A 5,332-nucleotide genomic window follows, 5' to 3' on the forward strand; every position below is an offset into this window, starting at 1 on the left:
AAATCAGGAATGGTAAGTTGTTTCAGAAATGTAGTTGGTTATATTATAAGAGGATAACAAAGAAGCCTCCTTACTCCATCTATCCATCTACCCATCCATCTATTCACCCATCCGTCCATCTATCCATCCATCCATCCATCCATTCATTCATTAGTGAACACTTACCTCATGCCAGGAGCTGTGCTAGGTACTAGGGGTAAGTGATGAGACAAATACACAGAAAAGGTTGTAGTCTGAGTAGGGTAGTGAGGAGAGGCCTCCTGCATGACTGAACACTGGCTTGGATCCTGATTCTACTCTAAACTAGTTGTTCAACTCAATCGTCTTTGGCCTGCTGGGCACACAGTGTTCCATGACACGGAGATGACCCTGCCAGAATGTGGTCACATTCGGACCGGATCCCTGGGCTGGCTCCGACTCATCTCACTGCCCTGACACCACTGTGGTACTTGACTCACTCCTCAGCCAGTCCGCAGGGAGGCGTGGGTGCCCAGAGGAGCTCTCCCACAGCCACACCTCCCCCAGCCTTACAGAAAGTCCCCTCAAGGACTCTCCTGCGTTCCAGCAACCAGCCCTTCCAGTTGAGCAGAAATTTCCTGCCCTGGCAATCAAGAGGCATTTTGTTTTGTTTTACTTTAAATGCACAGCACATCCCCAGGCAGCTCCACCCCCAGATCTAAGCCCTTTAAATCTATTCCTTTTGGACCTTTATTTCTATGCATGAGAAAGGGAAACTGGGAGAGAGGGTGGGGAGAGAACATAACAAAATAAGGGTCTCCTGTAAACAGAGGAAGAGAAATTGAAAGGCCCCTTGCACCCCTTGTTCCATGTCTTTACGTTCTCCTCCCTTGAATATGTCACCTCCAATCACCAAAGGCTCTTGAGCTTGTGCCCAGCCTCCTCACCCCAGGGACCCTGGGCTGCATTAATTGAGCTGAAATATGTAAGGTCACAAGAGCTGGTAATAATTAAAGAATACAGCAGACATCCGTGTCTTCAGACTAGAGCACATGTGCTTACTGCTCTTCATTTAAAACTAATAACAATGTCATGCTTATATAATTAATGCCTCATTTATTAGGTCTAGTGGGAAATTAGCTGTTCTACATAATTGATTCAGATTCTTGGAGCTTACAATTTGGGGAATGAAGTCATTTAAACATTTTTAATTGTTATGGAAATCTTTCTAAATATATTGTATTATTCTCCACTTTTCTAAAGTTTACTCAACATAATTTATTACCTTCTATTAGGGCAGGACCGTGTCTGTCATTACATACCCAGTGCCAGGTGGAGTATCCAGGCTTCCAATATATGTTTGTAAAAGAGATAATTATAACCTCCAATATTTAATTTTGATGAAGAAAAATAATGAACTCTTGGACTCATGAGTTCTGGAGAGCTGTTTGCCCTTACCTCAAATTAATACATTTTCTGCATTCTTATATAATTCTCCTGGCTCCTCCCTCATCATAAAACTGCTAACTTCTAGCTTCTGTTTCTAAAGTTTCCCCCTGTCCCATTAATGTGCTGTTTCTAATCTTCTGTAGATCATAATTAAGCTTACTAGGTCATGCCTGAAATAAAAGTGAATAGTGTTGAAGAGATACAGAATAGTTCGAAGATTTTTTGATGTCCATGTTGGCCACCCAAAGGCCTTTTTTGCTTCCTGCTGGTTTCACCTGTGTTTCAGATGGCTGTGTCTGCGTTGTGTGAATAATTGCCAGATAAGTCAAATATTACTGTGAGAACTGCAGAAGAAATGCATAATAGATGCCTTCTACATTGGTTAGAATATCTCACCATATGTCATCCAGGAAAAAGATTGCTTCTAATTATAGAATACGACATCTAAATTAACCGGTTCCTCCACACTTGGGAGTCAAAGCCAACCGGGAATCCCAGTCCAGACAAGTGGGAGCCCCTGACACATCTAAAGGCTACAATATTCCTCAAAAGTCCAGGGTAAACTTCTCCCAGGATTTGGTAAATCTTCCACTTGCTGTTGCTTTGGATCTGACAGTAATTCCCTCCCAGGTTCCAGGAGTCTCCAAATTTATCACCATAATCAATCTAGTAGGATTGAGTGTCCCACAGTCCAGTGAAATTGTAAGAATCTCTCCTTTATGCAAAAAGGATGCAATAATATATTCTGTCAAGCCACAAAGAGTTCAATGAAGACAGCAATGGACTGGTCCAAAGTAGGGAGGGAAGAAGTAGAGAAATGAGATGGATTTAGAATTAGACCCACTGGTTCCCACCCTTGCTGTGGCCTCTAATACCACACTGGTGCCAATGCAAACTGCTTAAACCATGAATTTTCTTCCCCCTACTTGGTCTGGTTTAGAGCCAGAGAGTTCTTTGTCGGTTGGAGTCAGGCAGGGCAGGGCCAGAAGGCAGAACTCTTTTTTTTTTTTTTTTTTTTTTTTTTTTTGAGACGGAGTCTCGCTCTGTCGCCCAGGCTGGAGTGCAGTGGCGCAATCTCGGCTCACTGCAAGCTCCGCCTCCCGGGTTCACGCCATTCTCCTGCCTCAGCCTCCCGAGTAGCTGGGACTACAGGCGCCCGCCCCTGCGCCCGGCTAATTTTTTCTATTTTTAGTAGAGACGGGGTTTCACCATGGTCTCGATCTCCTGACCTTGTGATCCGCCCACCTCGGCCTCCCAAAGTGCTGGGATTACAGGCGTGAGCCACCACGCCCGGCCAAAGGCAGAACTCTTAAGCTTCATCCCTGAGTCAGCAGCTGCCTCGCCAGATGACCTCAGACAGGTTGTCTGCACCTTTTGGGGTTCCAATTCAATATCTGTTAAACCAGCAATGAGTGCACCCCTCTGCTCATACCATGGTGCAAGATTTTGTTAATTGGTATCTGGAAAAGTTTGTATCTTCGGATGAAAGGGTTTATAAGTTTTGAGCTCTGTTCTTAGCTGAGGTCTTTGTACAGCTGGGTTTTATTGGCAATGGCAATGAGGTTTCTATAATTTCTCTTTGGAGAGTTAATTCTATAAGCCTAAGAGTGTCGTGGCAAATAGATGCATTTACAAACCTCTTTTATTTCCTTCTGACTAATTTTCCTTCTCATAGATGGTCAACATAGATTCATTCAACTCTAAGAAAAATTCTTTGAATAATTTTAATTCTAAAGATATTTGGGGGCCGGGCACAGTGGCACACACCTGTAATCCTAACACTTTGGGAAGCTGAGACAGGTGGATTGCCAGAGCTCAGGAGTTGGAGACCAGCCTGGGCAACACGGTAAAACCCCATTTCTACCAAAATACAAAAAATTAGCCAGGCATGGCGGCATGTACCTATAGTCCCAGCTACTCGGGAGGCCGAGGCAGGATAATCATTTGAACCCTGGAGGCAGAGGTTGCAGTGAGCCAAGATCATGCCACTACACTCCAGCCTGGGTGACAGAGCAAGATTCCATCTCTAAAAAAAAAATACTGGTATTAACTAAATTTTTCAAAATAAAATTGTGGATTAAACATAGTAATAAATATTGCTGGCTTAAAACATTTAATTTTGAATCTTTTAGAAAAGATCATGTTTTTTAAAGTGAATAGGTACCTTCTGACGTTATCTTTTTTAACAACTTAATTGGGATATAATTGACATATAATAATATACGCTATTTAAATTGTACAATTTGAACAATTCCGACATACATAGACATCCATGTAACCATCAACACAATCAAGATAATGAATATATCCACTACACCTAAAACCGTTGGTGCACTTTTGTTAGGGCTCCCTGTCTCCCTTCCTCCATGGTTTGTATTTTCTAGAATTCTAGGGAAATAGAATCATGAAGCATGTGCTCTCTTTTGTCTGGCTTCCTTCTTTTTTTTTTTTTTTTTTAGACAGAGTCTCTCTCTGTCACCCAGGCTGGAGTGCAGTGGCATGATCTCGGCTCACTGCAACTTCTTCCTCCTGAGTTCAAGCAATTCTCCTGCCTCAGCCTCCTGCGAGTAACTGGAATTACAAGCATGCACCACCATGCGCGGCTGATTTTTGCGTTTTTAATAAAGACAGGGTTTCACCATGTTGGCCAGGCTGGTCTCGAATTCCTGACCTCAAGTAATCCGCCCACCTCTGCCTCCCAAAGTGCTGGGATTGCAGGCATGAGCCACAGCGCCCTGCCAGGCTTCCTTCACTCAGTATAATTATTTGGGGATTCATTCATGTTGTTGGGTGTATCAGAGTTCCTTCTTTTTTATTGCTGACCAAGATTCCATTGTGCAGATATTCCACAATGGTATATCTATTCCCTTGTTGACGGACATTTAGGCTATTTCAGACACAGCTACTACACACACAGCTGCTGTGGACATTCATGTACTAGGCTCTATATGGATCTATCCTTTCATTTCTCTCAGGTAAATACTCAGGAGTGGAATGGCTGGGTCATATAGTACAGGAAGTCCTTGTTTAACGTCATTGATAGCTTCTTGGAAATTGTGACTTTAAGCAAAACAACATATAACAAAATCAATTTGAACATAGGCTAATTGATATACACCAGAGTTAAATTCCTACAGCATATTTCTGATCACAAAAACATCACCAAACTTTTAAATAAAGACAAAAGCAATTCTAATATTAAACATTCAAATAAAAGTGGACCCAGCATGGTGGCTCACGCCTGTAATCCCAACACTTTGGGAGGCCGAGGTGGGCAGATGGCTTGAGTCCAGGAATTTGAGAACAGCCTGGGCAACATGACAAAACACTGTCTCTACAAAAAAATTAGCTGGGTGTCGTGGCGCGTGCCTGTGGTCCCAGCTACTTGGGAGACTGAGGTGAGAGAATCACTTGAGCTCAGGGAGTCAAGGTTGCAGTGAGCCATGATCATGCCACCGCACTGCAGCCTGAGCGACAGAGCAAGACCGTGTCTCAAAAACATAAAAAAAAAAGAATGAGTTATGCAGACATTTATGAAAGATTAATAAAAACAAGTAAGATAGCTATTTACCCAATTATTCCAGTTCAGTGTCATGGGTGGCCAGAGCCTCTTCCAGGATCTCAGGGCACAAGGCAGGCTCCCACCCTGGACAGGATGCCATTGCATCACAGGGCACACTCACTCCCACACTCACACACACACAATCAGAATGGACAAACTAGACACACCAATTCACCTAACGTGCACAGCTATTGGGTGTGGAAGGAAACTGGAATACCTGGAGAAAATCCATACAGACAAGGGGAGAAGAAGTAAACTCCACACAGACAACAGCCCCAGCCAGGAAATGATTATTTTTCCTCATCAGTATTATAACAAAACTACATTGAATGAAATGACATTATTCAAGGACCTGCTGTTCAA

This window comes from Macaca nemestrina, chromosome 10, assembly GCF_043159975.1.
Source record: "Macaca nemestrina isolate mMacNem1 chromosome 10, mMacNem.hap1, whole genome shotgun sequence".
In the NCBI taxonomy this organism is placed as follows: Eukaryota; Metazoa; Chordata; class Mammalia; order Primates; family Cercopithecidae; genus Macaca; species Macaca nemestrina.